This window comes from Solanum lycopersicum, chromosome 9 (genome assembly GCF_036512215.1).
Source record: "Solanum lycopersicum chromosome 9, SLM_r2.1".
Classification (NCBI taxonomy): Eukaryota; Viridiplantae; Streptophyta; class Magnoliopsida; order Solanales; family Solanaceae; genus Solanum; species Solanum lycopersicum.
Genome location: NC_090808.1, coordinates 11,260,625 through 11,280,669, shown reverse-complemented (window position 1 = coordinate 11,280,669; position 20,045 = coordinate 11,260,625). Strand labels below are relative to the sequence as shown.

The following is a 20,045-nucleotide window of genomic DNA, read 5'->3' as shown; positions in this document are numbered from 1 at the left end:
ACAGGGAACCCACCGTGATTTCCCAATATAGAAGAAGAATTCCCCCAATTGGAGTTTGGGTTTCTTCTAATGTTATGGGTATCAATCCAATTGAGTGGAATATGATTGTTTATAATTGAATTTATAGATTTACATATTTTTAGGATGAATTTGCATGTTCCCATGCCTAACCTATTTTTATAAAGATTAAATTGGTGTAATTGGTTTTATGCCATGAATAGGAAAATTGAGGATTTATAGGTAATGTTCTATGATTGATGAAATGCATTATTGATTGCTTGAGAATTTAAGAACGTAGACTTGAATTGGTTCACATTAAGGTATTCAGGTTGAATCATGATTAGCAGTACTTTGAATTGGGTGCTAGATGATAATGTATGCTTAGATTAAATAAGATAGAAGTATATATATGTGAATTGCTTAACAATAAAATATATAAGCATGAATTTATTAGGATAAAGTATTTATTATGAATTATTATTAAATAAATATTTTATAATAAATCTAATATTATGATTTATGATCAATATGGATTTGAGACTAAAGCTAATGTGACGAATTATGATGATTAACACTTTGAGTACTACAACCCTCAAAATGAATTAACACAAATTAGAACTTCACGTGAGTTTATTGAGTTAATAACTTTTTAAAATTATTATGAATGGATTTTGAAGATAGCTTTAAAGATTTTTAAAGTCAAACTTCAAGGGACGAATAAGACATTGGAAAACTACTCTTTTTTGTGCTAGTGTGTCCTTGTGTGTTCTATGTGTTTTATGTATTGTTTAGAGTTTAGAATAAGAGGGGGTGACCCTAGTGTCTTAATAAACTAGTTTAGGGTAAAAACATTTGGGCACAACTCCTCAAGGACAACTGAATGGTCCTTGAGGAGGATACAAGATTCGTCCAAGAGGTTGCAGAGGCAGCGTGCAGGAGACCCTTTTTATAGGATGTTAATGCGTCGCACAACTGCTTCTTAAGAGGCAAAAATATTTCCTTGCAATGTGGGAGTGTCATGAGTCGTTCTGCCTCTAATTAAATTCCAGAACCATGATTCGAAAGTGTCTCCACGACGCGCATCCATGTCCTTGATTTGGTCGCGTCGTTTTAAAGTCAAGTTAGACTTAGTTTAAAAGGTCCAACTAATGTAGGGGTGTTTTGGGTATTTTGAGGATATATTATATACTGATTTTAAGTCATTATACACACATTCCCCAATCACAAGCCCCAAACCCTTAATTAGAAATCTAAAATTTCAAAACCCTCAAAAGTTCTTCTCTTCAAAAATTTCTTCAAACCACCATTGAAGGTCAAGATCTTGGAGTTTGCTAGGAAGGATGTACTAAATTGATTTCTTCTCAATTTTCATGGGTTTTCTTCTAGTAAGGTATGGAATTTCTTTATCTAAGACTTGGTATCACCATAGAGCTAATCTTAATGTGATCCTGAAAGATTTCAAAGTTATAGAAAAGTCCAATTTTCACTCTAACTCAAGGGTTCTAGAATGAAACTATTTCAAATAATTAGATATGATTTTGTTGACGATAGATTGATGTTTTGAAGTAAAAATCTTGAGGAACCCTTGATCTTCTCAAATTCCTAAATTTGGATTATGAAGTTAGATTATTGCTTATGATATAATTTTGATGGAATTGTGATTATGATGAGTTGTATAATTTATTTCTATTATTAATTATGCTATTATATTGTGAATTGTTGGAGACGTTAAGAAATGGTGATCTTGGATATGAAAAGAAGGTAAATTGACCTAATTTCCTTACTAATGTAGAACTGATATAAAATTGATCTTGTATTGTAGTGTTTACTTATGTTGGCGGTGTTTACTGCTTGTTCTTATTTTGATCATGGACTTTTCTGCAATATTATGCGAATTATAGTAGTATCATATTACGGTATATGTGAAGGTGTAATGTGAAGTTCGTTATATGAAGTAACTATGTGCAAGGTGTTATGGCATACATGAATGTATAAAATGAAGTTATAATGTGATATATGGGTGATCTTGTTGAATGTTCATAATGTGGATCTATTAATGTGATCTTGAGGTGATCTTCTATAAATGTATGTGATATTGTTAGTGAAAGCATGTTCCTCTGAATGTTGGTATATGATGATGATAATCTATGAAGAGTCTTCATATGTTGATATTGTGTCTTGTTTAGGTAGACATAGTTTTCCCTACTTGATAAATGAAAGTTATGTTGAGTGTGATCTCTTGATATGATTAGCATCCTTTCTTGAGAATGAATGAAAGAATGAACTAAAGAATGAATGAATGAAAGTGTAGGATCAGTAGACCTAAAGTGGTACCCTTCTTAGAATGATTAATGTGAAACCTTGTAAATGTAACGAAGGTTAAGAATGTGTAACATTAAATGTGAAAAGAAGGTTTATAATGAATTGAATCAGATTGACCTAGCATGGCACCCGTTTAATAGATGAGATATCCTAATGAACCTTGATTGGCAGCCCGTGTAGCCTTTCTTTATAGTGGTATTATGAGTTGGTAAGACAAATGTTACTTTCTCAAAGACTAATGTGTGAATAAACTCACTCTATGAGAAATAAGGCAAAGCATCGAGTGGATATGCGTATGGTAATACCTATACTTTAAATATGAGACTAGAGTACAAAAAAGTCCTTGGTATACATTAACAATGTGTCTAAATGGGATTTTCCTAGTTCTACCTCCGGCAAGTAGATTACCTTCCACGGTGTGGGGTCTCATGACATTGGATTTCATAACAAGCTAGTATGGTCTATCTCAGTTAATTCATATTCTCATCAGGTGGGATGTGTACTCTAGTTATTAGATAGGTTATACAATGTGTATTTAGTGGAATGAGACGCTATATACACATTGCACGAGTAGGAATTGAAGATTCAAAAGTGAGTTCCCTAGGCCTTCCAAGACCATATAAAAATGTACAATAGATCATAGAGGAAGGTTTTGATAACATTACAGTCTAACACAATGGGAGTAATAATAACCAATAAAGGAAACATATGAACGTGTAAAAAGATGACATATATGATGGAATAGACAATTGAAGCAAGTTGGCAGGATACGGGCAGATTGTATATCCAACATAAAAACATATGTAATGTGTAATCTAGGATCATTTTGATCTATATAAGGGGAATGTGTGCAAAGGGAAATTTGAAGATGAAACAAGTTTAAACCTTTCATGCTAATACTTGATAGAGTAACCATGTATATTTAGTAATAACCTTATATTAGGGTACTCACTTTAATGCTCTAAGGAGTAGGAACCAATCACTACCAAAGGGTACTTAGAAATCTTACTTTGTAATTACAAGTGTTGGTTTTATGCCAAAGAAATAGGAAATCGAATAGTCTTACATACCTTGCTGCACAGCTTTGGATATTAGAATGAGTTAACCTTATTCCTTTCCGACTATTTATCTACAATGGAGTAAATAATAAAATTAGCATTAGTAGTTGATCAAAAAATTTGGGCTACTTGATCAAGACCAAAATGGTACTTGGCAGTAAATCTATAATTGATCTCATAAAGGGTGTTCTTCCCACCCATTCTCCTCTAATTTTTTTTATATACTATGTAGCCTTCTTATAAGGTCCTCTTGACCTCCTTGGGCTTCCTTTTGTTTGAAAAATAGTATGCAAAGGGACCGCAGAAGTAAGTTCATGCAACACTCAATTAAGTGTCATATATTTACACTTTCAATGTTTTATCCTCTAAACAGTTCCCATGATTTATCTGCAGATATCCATCCACACACACACACACACCATTTTACGATACAAAAAATAGTCCCTAAGCATCACAATGTGGAAATAGAAACATGAACTCATAACATCCTATCAACATCCAGTGAGTTCCAACTAACATTACAGTTAAGATTCTCAATATGAGCTCACAATCAAAATTTAAGGGGACTCCACTCCATGTTTGTCCCAACAAGCACATATTTCCTGAACCTTCACCAAGCTTACACCATATAGAGTTAACACTCCTCAATTCATTAACGCGTACAAACTTTTAAAATTAATGCAAGAACAAGAGAGGGATGAAAATTTTCATGTCTTACCTTGCAGGGCAGAAACCTAACTTGCTAAGACTTTGATTCTTCAATGCTTAGGTTCTCCTCTCTCCCTTACCTTGATGTTAAATCATATTATTCACTTGAATTCCTTAAGATGGGAAATGTTCTACCAACTTGTACTTTAAAAATAAAGGGTTTGCTTTATATTTTAATGTTGAAGTTATAGACCAGAACTCTTGGAGCTTCTACGGGTTTCCTTGGGAGTAAATTTCTAGAGAATAAGTGATGAAGGAGATTTGATAAGCCTGATACTTTATAGGGTACCTTTTGTACGTTTCACTTAATAAATTGGAGAAATAATACGGTCCTTTACTTTAAGCAAGCAGGTGCATCACCTCCTTAATTTCTGCCACAAGTTTTTGAATAGGCGCATCATCTACTTCCCCTTTTCATTTAAAATGCAGTCCACTTATCCTAATTAGGTGAATCACCTACTTACCCTTTCCACTTAAAATGTAGTCCACTAATTCTAAGTATTTGCATCATTTACAAGCTTAAGTGTAGCCAAGCAAGCACCTCAATATTTTATTCCATTGTTAGACTTTAATACATTTAACTTACTTAAAACTTATATATACTATATCACTTTAAACTTTAGACTCAAATATCATCCTATGATCTCAAGTTTAAATACTTCCATTAATTTCAACTTAATTAGGTCACATTAAAATCTAGCTGACAGTCCATTTTAAACCTATTCCATTGTTACTAGTTGCATAGTGAATCGATTCCATAACCATACTACAAGGAAATTAATAAGCGTCATATAAATAAAACTAGTACACGTAGAATACGGGGTGTTATATTTAATTCCATCCTAGAGGCTCTAAGACTTTATATGTTTGTAAAATCTTCCTCACCATCCATGAGTCATGGTTTCCTTGTATATTCCACATGGTCCCTAGTACACGTACCCCCATTGTACCCATAGCATAGTACATGTGCACCCATTATACCTATACCTTGTCCTTATTTTTGCTCAGATTCCACAGAAATTTGCAAATGGTTGCCTTTTTCCACTCCTGGATACTTACAATATTTCAGCCTCTTGTCGTGTATGGATTATACAGTTGATCCCATGCAACCAATTCTTTGATATATCTTCCCCTCTAGTCCATAGAAAGCTTCTATATAACCCTTCAATGCATTTGATCACTTTCTTTGGTAAGATAAATACCTGTTACCATAATACTTGAACAGAAAATAGTACATCTTTTATTGGCTGGACCCTTCCTGTATATGATAGGAATCTAGATGTCGAGTTTTATATCCTTCCTAGAATCTTATAAATCAATTGTTGGCATTGCACCATAGTTATTCTCCTATTTCTTAGGGAAACTTCTAAGTATCTAAAAAGCATTGTAACTTGTGAGAAACCTAGATCATGCATTATGACCAGCTGCATTTCAGTTGGTGCTTCTCCAAAATAAATGGAGCTTTTATCTACATTTTCTTCCAGACCAGAGGTTGCTTAAAAAACTTTAGAAATCTCATAAACTTTTTAACAGATGTGAGTTCCCCTTTCCTACATAAAAGCAGATCATCACGAAAACTTAGTTAGACCAACTGCAGTTTAGCACATTTTGGATGGTACTTGAAGCTTGAGGATTTTTTCAGTTGTTTCAATAGTCTTGTGAACTAATTCATGGCTAGTACAAAGAGTTAAGGGGATAGTGTAAGACACTGTGTGTATGCACTGGACTACCAAATCAACAAATACACTAGGAGAAAGCAATTGGATCAGCACTTGTTTCAAGAACTCCCATTCCACTCAATCATACTTTTTCCTCATATCAATTTTGAGCATACATCTAGGTGAGATCACTTTCCTCCCATAACCCTTTGACCAACTTAGTACTCAAGATGATGTAATCATTGATCAATCTACCTGGCACAAAAGTAGACTACCCTTTATCTATTAAAATATCCATCATGCTCTACATTCTGTTACTAATCACATTCGAAATGATTTTGTACACAACTATACAACATGAGGTAGGTCTATACTCTAATATTTTTGAATGGTGGTCCTCTGTTGGAATCAGAGTCATTGTGGTACAAATTATAGCTTTAGGTAGTTTCTCTATTACAAAGAACTCTTGTACAGCCATAATGATCTTTTGTCTTACTATTGCCCAAGTCTTCTTGAAAAAATATGTGTTGAAACCCAATTTTGGACCTCCGCCATATAAAGTAATCATTTTGAGCTTCTTCGATTTCAACCGATTTAAAATAAAGTTTTGTAAAATTATAACAAAAAATAAAACAGTTTGCAAGTTATTTTAACTAGTTTTATCACTTTTTTTTATTATTTTTATATAAACTATATGTATTGCATAATTGTGTATATAATTAGTATATTTTATGATTAGCCTAAAATCGTCTTAAAAAGATTTTTTTAATTAAATATTTGTTTAATTAGTTTAGTTATATAATATTTATATTTTTAAATTACTTAGTTTATAATTAAGATTAAGAAACTCATTAATTAATTTATGTCAATTCATTTTGTTCAAGTTTTAATCGAATTTCATCATTGTTTCATTAACAATTTTCCGTCAACTTCATAAACCCATCAAGACCAAGTTTTGGGCCTTCTCTTTAACACTTTCCAGCAACCAAATCCAATTTTTTCAGCCATTACATCCAGCTAAGCCCACTCCATCATCCAGTCAGCCCAGCCCACTAACAATACTAAAAAGACAATCCCCATCATAAAAACACGTACAACCTACCCATCACATTTCTTCTTCTTCTTCTACAGGACGAACCCAAAAACGAAACCCAGAACCTCAGAGCGACCCAGAATCGCAAACCCAAATCCAGTGAGCCCAATGCAGAGTGTATCTCTCTCTCTCTATCCCTTGTCTTCTTCTTATGGGAATAATCCAGATGTTACAATCTTGATGATGGTTCCTCCTTGCTCCTCGAACCGGACGACTCTCCTTTCAAATCCATTTGGAATTTGTACTCATTCGAGAGGGTAGCCTTATATCTTAATGATATTTAAATTTGAATTTGAAATTCATCCAATATTTCACACGAATTTCCCCCAAAATCATGCCCTAATTCCTCCTATAAAATCCCCTCATCATCTTCATTATAAAAAGGTTAGAGATAGCTTACATTAGGAGAGAAAATAGAGAAAGAAAAGGGAGTCGGGAGAATTTAGCAGGAAATTGAGATAAACACAGTGAAATACTACACATATATAAACATCCAAGAAATAGAATTTGAAAGTCATAGAAAGGAGGAACAGAGATTTGGGTCTCTTTTGATTCTGCTCTGTTCATCAGCTCTCTTGGAGTTGCATTTTGGTAGCGGTGAAGTCGCTACTCCTGCACTCGTCTAGTCTCAGTTCCGCTGTCTCGAGAAAGGTATCATCGCTTTCTTATGTATTTCATTTTCAATGTAGCATGTTAGGTGTATCCGGTACTTGATTTCTTGTAAGTTTTCGGACAGTAAGCTTGAGTTCGGAATTAATGAAGTTTGTTTTTCACTCACGTTGTCCATGTTGTTTACATCCATACGATTTACACTTTGAATATGTTCGCTAAGCTGGTCTGTTTTCACTTTGTTTCTGCTGCTGTAACTTGCGTAAATAGAGTCCCAAATTAGAAAATGATGGTTTGCACTCCAAATATTTTGTTAATTGTATAGCCCCTTGTTAAGAATAGATAGAGTCAGTAAGAGCATTTCTATTTTTATAGATATCCGGAAGGACCCTTTTCTTTACATGAAATGTATTTATGTGGCTGTTTATGATCAGTTCTGGTACAGGCTTGGGAGTTTTGTTTAAATCCTAAAGTTTACAATGTTTTCCCTCTTAAATCGATTAAGCTTACAATATTTTTCCTCTATAAATTGATATATTATTTTCAATATATCCAGTCCTACTTGTTGCTTGTTTCTCCTTAGATTTCTTGTCGTTTGTCCCTCCATGTTGTGTATGTGGATTTAAAACTGACAAATCTTTTGGTGATAGAGTTAGCTAAATTACTATTGGACCTTGTTATGTGTATTTTAGTTTGAATGAAGATTTGTTTTTTAACACTTGTACTGGGTCAATCTTTGATATTATTACATGTTGGTTACCTCAAAGATTGGGTAGTAAATGTATTTCATATGGCATTTTCTTAGAAATCACTAGCTTTATGTAGCATAATCTCCCGTGGTTTTTAGTAACTTTATTACCATTATTACCTAATTTGAGGACTACTGTCTCCTCTAGTGTTGTTACTGCTTTGTGCCTCCCTTTTGCTTTGAGATTTAACTTTGTTAAATATTAGTTTACATTGCCTTTGAGTGCTATATTACAGTTCTTGTTGGTTAGTGTAACTGAACCCCATTTTAAGTCAAAGTTTAGATCAATCAAATTTCATATGGTTATTTTATTTTTTTATCATTGTGAATAGATGCTAACTCTTATTATGTGTTCTTTTCACGTGAAATCTCCCCAAATCCTGATGGATTATATCTCCTCTTCGTGCATTTCTTATTGGGCCATAAAGGCCCAATAGTAATGTTCATCGAGTCAGCCAGCAGGAAATTAAATTATGGGAATCTAGCGATTTAACGAAGTTGGACTTTGAATTTTCAAAGTCTGAAACCATGAAAAGGGTAATATAATCAGAAAATATGATATACAGGTCAAAATGTGAAAATGTGGAAATACAAAAGAGTGTGTTTGGTATGAAGGAAAACATGAAATGTTTTCTAATTTTCTCATGTTTGGGTGGAACAAAAGTTTTGGAAAATGTTTTTCAAATCAACTCATTTTTCTCAAAATTAAGGAAAATGACTTCCCTTCAAAAATTAAGGAAAACATTTTCCATAACTCTCCTCCAATTTCAAATTACATTTTTTTTGGGAAAAAAATATCAATTTAAAAAAAATATTTTCAATTTTAAAATTTTATTTTTTAACTTGATCCTTGACCCCCCCCTCCCCAAAAAATCAATTTTGCTTTTTAAAAATATTTTCAACTTCAAATTTTTATTTTTAAAACCTACCCCTCCCTCCCCCCTCCCCCGGCCAGCCCCCACCCACACCAACCCCTAAAAAAATTAGTTTTGTTTTTTTAAAAAAATACTATCAATTTTAAATTTTTATTTTTTCATTCCTACCCCCTCCCCTCCCCCAAAAAATCAATTTTGCTTTTTAAAAATATTTTCAACTTCAAATTTTTATTTTTAACTCCTACCCCTCCCTCCCCCCTCCCCCGGCCAGCCCCCACCCACACCAATCCCCAAAAAAGTTAATTTTATTTTTTTAAAAAATAATATCAACATTAAATTTTTATTTTTTCATTCCTACCCCCTCCCCACCCACTACCCCCACCCCACCCCCATCACCACTCCCTAATAATAATTTTGATTTTAAAAATATTTGCAATGTCATTATTTTTTTTTACTCTAGTAAAAATAAAAGGTGTCTCTCAAAAATATTTTTCATTCATAAATCAAACACTAAAAATCATTTTTGGAAAATATTTTTCACTCACCAACCAAACAAACATGAGAAAATAAGTTCAAAATCTACTTGTTTTTCCAGAAAAACATTTTCTAGGAAAACATTTTTCATGGAAAACATTTTCCTCCATACCAAACACACCCAAAATTCAGATAAATTTACAGGTACGGAAGTTTGAGAATTAGCGATATACATGGTCTATACATCAAATATACACTTGGTGTATATCATGACAAATGAGAATGAAAAAGGTCCAAAAACCCAAAGAATTTCCACAGGTTCAACAATTTGGGTTCAAGTGCATTTGTGAACAATTTTTTTGAGTTAGGACAGGTGGGCCAAAGGCCCAACTTAGTTGAATTAGGCAAATGGATCAAGTTCAAACATTCTCTTCTTTTACCTCTTTATTTGTTTATTATTGTATTAACTAACACTTTTGGTTGAATTTGATTGATTTTCCAAAGATGTGCTTCTCTTTTATATTCAAAAAGTTGAAATATTTTTCTTTTATATATATTTTATTTTACTTAGTTCTATTTTATTATTAGTCTTATCAACCACTTGAATTATTTCCTTTAGAAGATTTCCCTTTAGTTGTTCCCCTAAAAAAAAAGTTAGGACATTTTGAGGGCCTAACACCTTCTCGGAACGTATATTTAATTTAGAACATATTTTTTCAAATTGATTCTTATCTATTTAAATTCATTTGAAAACCTTTTTTTTATTTATTTTTTCTAAAAAAATTAAGTGGCGACTCTATTACTTTGAAAATTCGATTTCTCTTAAATCATAAGTTCAATTGATTTTTCAAAAACTTAATTATTTTTTTATTAAAATAATATGCATTAAAGTCATCACAGCCTGTTGCTTTATTATCATTTATCCGCTCTAAAGCATGTATCATTTCCTCACTTGACACAGGTGCTAGCAGTTGTGCATGTTGGCCTCTATCTAGTCTAGGCCTGTCTTTCATTGCTTGACAATTCACAACTGGTAATTGAGTCGCACGAGTCCTAGTTTTTTTTTTTGTAGAATCCAAGTATCTCTTCTTCTACATGATTAGTACTTGTCAGTATGTTCCCACTAGCATTAGTTAGACTAGCTATTCTATTTTGAGCAAGCCTATTTCTCAAGCTATCATGGAAGTAAGTTGTATTATCATCTTCCAATTTCAACCATTGTACTCTAGATTTTGTGTTATGATGTTTTCTTATCTCTGTGTCTTACATAGGAGACCCTACCTTTCTATTTTCCCCTCTATGAATTGTATTGTAGTGTCCTATAGTAACCAAGGTGTTTGTTGATTGTTAAGTAATTTACAATTGAAAATAGAAGGATAATGTGTAACAATCCAGAAATTTTTTCGAACTAAGACTCGAACCGTTCGTCGTAGTGAGTGAGATTTTACCAAGAAATTAAAAATTTATCAACTATTATGGTCATTTCACTAGATTTAGCACCAAGATTTCCAAAAAGTGCGAAATTGAAAATAGCAAAATCTGACATTTGGAGAGTTAAGTTAAGTATGGGTTCTGGGTCAACTTCAAATGACCATAACTCCTATTACATGATGACTTAGGTCTTCTACAAGTTACCATTGGAAATATCTTTTAATTATTTTTCCAACGCCACAAAGTTAGCGAAGTTTCGAGCTCGGATGAGTGAGATATGATCTTTTGAAGTTAGGTTGTCCAGTTAAGGAAAGTTAGCCGAAAATAGTGAGGGGTATTTCCTTCTTTTCTTTACCCAATCAGACTTAATTCGTTTTTAGTAATATTTTAGGGGTATAATCGTATTAGGTTCAGTTTTATAACCCTACTATACACCTAGGGTTTTAGTTAAGAGTTCAAGAAAAGAAAAGAAGAGAAAAGTGGGGAGAATCAAGCGTTTTGCAAGATTATTGCGTGATGTCGTGGACTTTTGCCATGGGCTTGATCCCAAAGAGGTATGTAAGCTTCCATAGTGTTGGTTTAGTTTACCACACGCCAATCACGTTATTTTTTTCAGCGAAATTTCATTCATAAAGTTTAAAAATTAGAGTTTTTGATGAGTTTTTCGTAGGTGTTCTTGAATTTTATTCTAAATCTTGTTGTGTTGGGGTTTTGATGATTTTTTGAGATGAAATTGAGTAATTTTAGTGTTGTTTTTAATTATATTAGATTTTAAAAAATTTAAGTAATAGAATCCAAGTGATTGGGAAATAAACTCTTCGATTTTAGACGAGTTAGGGTGAGAAAATGAGCAAGGATGTTCAGAAATTTTTTGGGTTGGGGTCTGGCGTGATGCGCCTTCTAGAGCGCCCCAAACCCTTCTCCGTACTTCAGGGGCTGGCTCCCCGCGCCACCCATGCCCTAGGGTCGCCTGCCCCATCCAGTTTGCCTCCGGTTGCTCTGTTTGAGTTCATTTAAAGTGCATCTTCACTCCTTTTCGAGTCTAACTACTCTAAGCTACTTCTAAACACCTAAAATCATTCCTAACAGGATCATAACCTTTTATTCATAACTCAAATTCAATGTAGAATTAAGGGTTAAGTTTGAGAATTCTTTCCAACATTCTAAGAAAGCCCTTTGAGTCCTTTTATGAGTCTTCTACAACTTCTAGTAACTTGTTTCAATATTCGAGCAAGTGAGTATATGAGAAAGAAGAGAATGCATTCATAATTCTACCTTGTCATCATGAGATCCTCCATATAATGAACTAAAACTCTTGAATTCATAATTCACATTGAAGAAGAGAGTTACGAGAAGAGTTCAAGAAAGCTTTTGAGTTCAATAGTGAATCATTTTAGGTAAACCATTAATTTGAACTAAGTTTTGATGAAGTAACTATGAGAATGATAAGATTCGTATACATGAGTTCCTTATTGATATTTTGACCCTAGGGTCGAGTCGTTCATGCCCATAACATATGCATGAACTTCAATCAGTTGAGTACCTTTGAGATTAATAGCATATTCAAGTCCTAAGTCTTGAGTAATAAGTTTCTAAATCATTTGAGTATATTTCTAATCATTTGACTGTTACATGTTATTCATGAAGCCTTTGAATTGAATTGTTCATGCATGAACCCTATGAGTGAATACTCTTGAGATAAGAAGTGTCTTTGAGTCCTTAAGTTAGTGTTCATGCTCATAATTTTGTATGAACCCTCTAAGTTGAATATCATGAAACCATCCATAAACATGAGATCATGAACCTTGAATCCATTATCCAATTCAAGGAAAGTTAAGATCAAAGTCAAAGAAGTTAAGAGTTAAGTCTAGAAGTTAAGAAGTAAGTCAAAGCAAAGTTTGTCAAAGTTTTAAGAGTCTTTATTTGTTTTAACTTCATTTTAAGGCTCAAGTTTCAAGTTAAAGTAAAGAGTAAGAAGTTGAAGTCTTTTCTTCAAAAGTTATTAAGGGAACTAAATATTTCTCTAAGAGTTGATATAAGACTCAAGTATCCAATTAAGCAAAGAGTAAAGAGTTGAGTTCATTTCTCAAATATACAAGGGAACTAACTATTCCCTAGAAAATTTATGAATGTTTTCACATTTAAGTTTAGAGGGAACTAAGATTTCCCAAAAGATTTTTGAACAAGAAAAGGGAACATTTACTCCAAGAGGGCTTTTTAAAGCTAAGTGTTGAGAATGTTCTCAACCCAAAGAAATGAAATTGATTTTGAAAGCATTAGCTAAAGTATATTTTGGAAGTAGTATTGAGCATCGATGGGGGATGAGAGTTTATATTAACTCAAATCTCCATGAAAACCATGTAGTCATCATGGGTGTTAACGGGTAATACTTTTTAGATGATCACGTATATTAAGCTAGTGGATCCACTAAATTAAGTAAAGTCCTATACTGATGGTAATGTATAGGATGGTTCTTGACAGCGCGTGGTAAAACGTTGCACCAACACTTAGGCTTGTAGTGATGATTTTCGGTTAGAGAATTTCCCATAGAAATTATATTACTTTATTATATAAGTAAAATTGAGTTTATTCTTCCATTTTCTATACAAAAATAATTTGTTTTTAATGTTTTATAAAACTTTCTATATATTGCATTCGTATTCTTGCTTTATATTGAGTTGAGTATTCAGACTCGAATATTATATCTTTGAGTTGAGTAATCTAAACTCTAGTTGAGTATCTTATCCTTGAATACTTCTGAGTTGAGTAGGTTGAGTATCTTGAGTATTCCTTGAGTTGAGTAAGTTTGTAAAGAGGTAAGTATTTTTCCTTTTTATCAAGTTCAAGCCTATGTTTTGTGCTTTAGTTTTCCCCTTACATGCTTGTACATTTCACATACTGAGCCAATGGGCCTGCGTCTTCTCATGATGCAGACACACGTATTCAGGATCATCAATAGGAGCTTTTTTGATACATCCGAGAGTTCGAGTTAGCTATGGTGAACCCCTTGTTTTCGGAAGATTTCAGTTACTTTTCAGTTTAGTCGGGATGTCGTGGGTCTTGTCTCGACTTCCATCTTTATCAGTTAGAGGCTTCATAGATAGTCACTTTAGTTAAGAAGCCTATACTATTCATTTGTTTTATTAAATGTTTTAAAGACTTAAGTTGCTATTTTATGGTGAGTTTAATATATGATTTTCATTCAAAGTTGGTCATTTGAGTTAAAACCTTTGTAAAGTTTATTTTATTGAATTTTACTTCAGTTTTAAGTTTTTGCATACTTAAGTTAGTCTTCTGCTTGTAGTCAGCCAGGATGAGGGTTCGCTTGGCGATCAACAATGGTCTTCGAGTGCCGGTCACGTCAGGGTGTAGACTCGGGTGGTGAGATAATGAAAGTTGTAGACTCGGGTGGTGAGATAATGAAAGTTTACTTGTACATGGCAACAATTGAAGACCCAAGAGAAGTGCACTTAGGCATCATTGTGGTCATATAGAAATAAGAAAATCATGTGTTCTCGTAAGGTGAGGTTTTATTACAAAATTCAGATTTAATTAGTCTTTTTTATAATTAGAGGCATGTCTTATACTTATAATAATGGAATAAGACACAAGTACTTGTTTTACTCAAAAATATAAGTAGAAAAAATGACTTGTTTTTTTTTTTAAAAAAAAGGGGTCAAACTCAAGATTTAAAGAGAAAGTAATCTTCCAAAAGAATAGAGTCTCCACTAAATTATTTAGTAAAAATAAATAAAAAACTTAAAGGTTTTCAAAAGATTTAAACAGATAAAAATCAATTGAAAATAAATTGATTCGACTTCAATGTACATTTCAAGAATGTGTGTCTTTGACTAATTTTAGAAAAAAAATATTAATTAAGTTTGAAAATCAAGATAATTTTAAGGTCCTACTTTTAAAGTAAAAACTCGACATAACTTTTATTAGGATAAAATAAACATATATAACTGAATATATAAAATAGGTAAAATACTAAATACTTTAAAAATAAGAAAGGGCTATCTTGGGAAACTTAATTAAATCAAACCATAAAAATAAACAAAGTTAGTCAATCAATAAATTATAAATAACGAAAAAGCGCTTAAAATACCATTGAAGTATTGAAAATGGTACAAAATTACCTTCAATCCACCTATTAGTTCCAAAATACCCTTTCCACCCACCTATTGACTCCAAAATACTCTAGTCAACCTTTGGGTTCGAAATTGACACTTATTTAACGGTTTAAATTTAAACTATTTATATATTTTTTTAAATACGTGCTCAACTATTTGTTATAATTTAACTTATTAGTATAATTTAAAAATCAATTCACTACCCACCCATTATTAATTAAACCCCATCAAATTAATAAACATGTCACATTACTAATGCAACAATAGGGAAGTTACTGTCAATGAGTGTTTCTAAAAATTTGAGGCAAAAATATCTGTAATTGTAAATATCATATCCAAGTGTCTAAATAAAAATTACTGATAAACATAAAAGTTTGACTATGTTCCTCTAATTATTTTTTCCTCTGAATTATTTGATGTTACTTCATAGATGACTTTTTTAAAAATAATATGCTAAAGGTTTTAAAACAAATCATCAATATTTATAAAACTATATTTAAAAAAATGCATGAATTAATTCGGGACGTACTACATCTTTATCTTACTCATAAATTTCGAATTCAAGCTTGAAAGAGAATCCTATTAAAAGTGTTCTCCTAACTAAGCAGTTCAACCTAAATTTAATTGGGGCTTCGATTCGGACTCGAATAATTTTGGATGTAATTTTCAGGAATCTATAATTTCGTCATGTTTTAGTAGTGTTTATGACGATTTATACATTATAATTGGTTTATTAATTAGGTGGGGTTTAGTTAGTAATGAGTGGGTAGTGGGTTGATCTATAAATTATATTAATAACTAAATTATAACCAATAGTTGAGCGCCAAGTATTTTTTAAAAAAATATTTAAACAATTTTTAATACTGTTAAATAAGTAGTTGATTTTGAACCCAAAGATGGATGAGAAGGACATTTTGGAGCCAATAGGTGGATGAAGGGTAATTTGGACCATTTTCAATACTTCGAGGATATTTCATGACCTTTTCCATTTAAATGATAATAGAGGGAAAAGAAATAATAGACCTCCCTTTGGACTAAATCCAATTAAATTGGTCTTTTGGCCCACTTGTCCCTAAGACTACAACTTTGCCAACAATCATGGGTTTCAGCCCATTATCTCATTTGGACATGCTGATATTGTTCACGGCTTTTGGGCCTATCTCCTTCAGAAAAAATGTGTATATGTTCTATGTATATCTCTTGGGTCTATGTTTCTGCATTGTTCCTTTATATTAGCTTTTCAGTTTGTATTTATCCCTGTATTTTCGACATTTGAAATCTATATATCAGTGTATACATCGTGTATACAACTTTCTAGACTTTGGAGACATAACAAGTTAATTTCCAACTTTAAATTGGACCTCTGAAACATGTATCAACTTCCAAAGACCTGTTCACCATCTTCTCTATTGGCTATGAGGTTGATCTGGCAGGAAAATAAATGGTTTTGGGCCTTTATAGCCCATCTCAATATGCAAGGATGGGAGGAAGAGTTTAGTAGACTTCTTCAGTGTAGCGTTCCGGCGCAACGATCTTGAATTGTAAAGCTTCCACCACCAAAATGGAGCAACGCCAAATTGGAACAAGCTAGGAATTCACCCTAATACATTAGGGGAATGTCAATCTCTTCATTTTCACTCTTTCTTTCTTCAATTTTAGTTGTTTTTTAGATAAGAAAAAGACTGTTATTTTGAAGTGAGTCACCGTCTCTTTAAGCTTTTTTTTGGTTGAGCATCTCGCCTAAAAAAATCTCCTTCAATAGTGAATGAATAGTGCTATTTATAAGGTAGATTTTGGGAATGAAAAGGGGGGAAATTGGGTAGAACTTTTTGGATGAATTCGAAATTCAAAATTCAAATTTCCCTCTAGAAGATAAAGTTGGAATAGTAAGATTCTTGTCCCATTCTTCAATGGAAAAAGCATTGAAGCTGTCTGATTTGAGCAAAGGACGATTGAGGCGAGGAGATAAAGAAATCTGGAAGATTCCTTGTATTGAGACAACGATGCTTTTCGCTGGGCTCGTCAGGTTAAATTTGTTGTTGCGTTCACGATTTTGCTGAGATTAGAATCGTGTTGTTCGCGTAAAAGAAGAAGAAGAAGAACACGTACAACGTTCTGGTTTGCGTCTGGTACTGGTATTTGTTTGGATCATTATATGTATTGTATAGAACTATAAATGTTGGGTTATTTGGAATTGTGTTGGAATGGATTTGTTGATGGTATTGTATTGTGTGGACTGGGCTTTGAAAGGAAATGGGAGTGGGCTGAGTTTCTTTAATGGCTGAAAGAAATGGATTTTAGACTCGGCCATAGGGATTATGATTATATCCATTAGAAATTACAAACGTAGCCGAGTTGAATTCATTTAGTAAATTTGGCTAATAATGTAATAAGATGAATTAAAATGACTAAACTAACGAGCTTCTCTATCTTAACGAAATAAAATAATTAATTTAATTGTAAAATGATTAAACTAATCAAGTTAAAATTATAACTATAATAAAGAATATACTAAATTACTAAAATTTTAACTTTAAAAGTGTAAAATCATTTTGTGACGATTTTCAACTATTTGCCAAATATACTAATCGAATATATGTGCCTATATAAAACACATTAATTATTTAAAATACTACATAGATAACTTAAATCATTTTAAAACTTGAGAAATATTTTGAGTTTTTCATAAAACTAATTATTTCAAATTGTTTAAAAATTAAGAAGCTCACAAGATAGTTTCTACCATCGCGGGTCAAAATTGGGTGTCAACAGTACTCCCCATAGATAATGACTGAAATTCCAGAAACACACTTTAATTAAACTAAGGTCCTATTACCCCCCCCCCCCCCCCCGCGCCAATTCATTCTTTTTGAAATTTTATACACCTTTTCGCTTCTGTGGAATACTATGTGACTCGACTTCGTACATGTGGATGATATTTGGGTCCCACATAGGACAAAAAAGTACAAAATTACAAAAAAAAATGGGTTCGAGTAATTGCATGGGGCTATGAAAAAGGTTAACATATTTAGGGAAGGTCGAAAATGCTTCAAAGCTGACAAAAGTCTTATGTCGATGTTAGAAAAGTAGAGCTTATATTTGAAGTTCATGATTGGGTTTCTTTAAAAATCGCACCTATGAAGGGTGTGATGAAGTTTAGAAAGAAAATGAAGCTTAGCCCTTGATATGTGAGTTCATATCACATTATGATGTATATTAGTAAGGTCTCTTATGAACAATAGTTGCAAATAATTTAGCATTGGTACATCCTCATTTCGTGTCTCTTTATTAAACAAGTGTGTTGGAGATCTGTTGTTCAATATGCCTTCAGTAGGTTTGCAATTTAAGGAAAATATTTCCTATGAAGAGGTTCCAGTTGAGATTTTAGACTTATCAAGTTTGAAAATTGATGAATAAATAAGTTTCTTCCATAAAAGTTTTTTGTGTTAATCCATTTGTTGAGGGTTTACTTGGAAGGCCGAAGCCAGCCGATATTGTGTCCTGGTATCCTCATCTCTTTGCCTCCACCCCGATTCCTTAGTTCCTCATGCTTCATTCTTTTAGATTTATGTATCTTAGTCATTATAATGTTTTCATATACATATATTTTCATGAAAAACTTGATTTTTTAATGTTATGGTTTAGCTTAGAGGGATTCTCCATTATTATATGCATTGTGATGAGATTTGCATTTATTTTGGGTTGTTAGTTTATATCGTACTTTATTCATGCTAAAATTGAGTACTATTCAAGAATGAATGTTTCCAAGAGAAAAATATTGTAAAATCTTAAAAGATATGTAAGGGAAGGTACATCATATCTCGACACTGGTTGTGTCCTACAAGAATAGTCTATGGACCATAGAAATTTTAACATTCATAAATAGCACTCTTGGGAATGAGGTTGAGTTTAGGAAAAAATCAAGTTTCTGAAGTTGACACATGAGTTGACAGGCATCCGTAGAAATGATTCATACTTAGTGAAATTTTGGACTTGAAGTTGAGTTCTACAAAAGGGGTCTACAGATCTCGTAGACTGGTTGTTGGTTCATAGATCTGTCACATGGAAATTTGAAGGAATTTTGGGTTTCTGAGGTTGAGTTGGCCAGTATGAGTCATAGGTTAATACCATAGAGGTCATCCGACAGTTATTCTTAAAGATATTTGAGTATTTTCATAAATGCATTTAATACCAATACTATTTCATTTTGGCCCTATTCCTATGACATATAACTATATTTCAGTTTCCAATTCTACTAAAACCCTCTCATTCCTTCAAATTCCCAAATTTCATCCAGGTTCATTCCCTCCATAATATCTCAAGAATCCAGGATAAAATATAGGGTTCAATCTTCAAGTCTGTTTTTTTTTTCTTCATCGATTTTAGAATTTGATCATCAAGGTATGAGGAGATTCACCAATGGATTTCATTTACCCTTGAGTTCCAAAATATTTCTAAGTTCAATAAAATTTGATATAATTTTGATTAGATTTCATCCAATCTCCATAGAGCTTATTAGATTTTTAGTTAATTGTTCAAGTTCATTTTTCTAAGCATGTTTAGATTCAGTTACATACATGTCTATTAATCAAAGATATTTTCATGATTTTTACTATAAATTTATAAATTTATGAATAATATTTATGAATTTATTCTTATTTCATTAAAAAGAGTGTTTATGATCTAGCGTTGCTTTTAAGATAAGCATCAAAGAACTTGTGAAAGGTTTTCTTACATATTAAGAAGTCATGATTTTGTGAACGGATATTATCACACATACATGATTAATTATTATAAGAGCTACACTATGATGACTTTATAATTAGGATTGGTATAATGGTTAGTTTCTACCCCAATATTATATTTTTGATAATTGACTTTATTTATTCCCGATATTTAACTTAGCATGAGAGAACATGAGATAGAAGCTTTTCAA

General features: G+C 32.4%; 1 long non-coding RNA gene across 2 annotated transcripts; it reads left to right on the top strand.

The window, feature by feature from the left end:
* Positions 1–6,593: 6,593 nt before the first annotated feature.
* Positions 6,594–17,331, top strand: LOC112942158 (uncharacterized). Of its 2 annotated transcripts, none has more exons than XR_011211602.1 (2): positions 6,594–7,490; positions 14,281–17,331. It is a non-coding gene; the product is annotated as an uncharacterized lncRNA (long non-coding RNA). The 2 variants fall into 2 exon arrangements; XR_003248168.2 differs by lacking the exon at positions 14,281–17,331 and adding an exon at positions 13,910–14,254.
* The last annotated feature ends 2,714 nt before the right edge of the window (positions 17,332–20,045 follow it).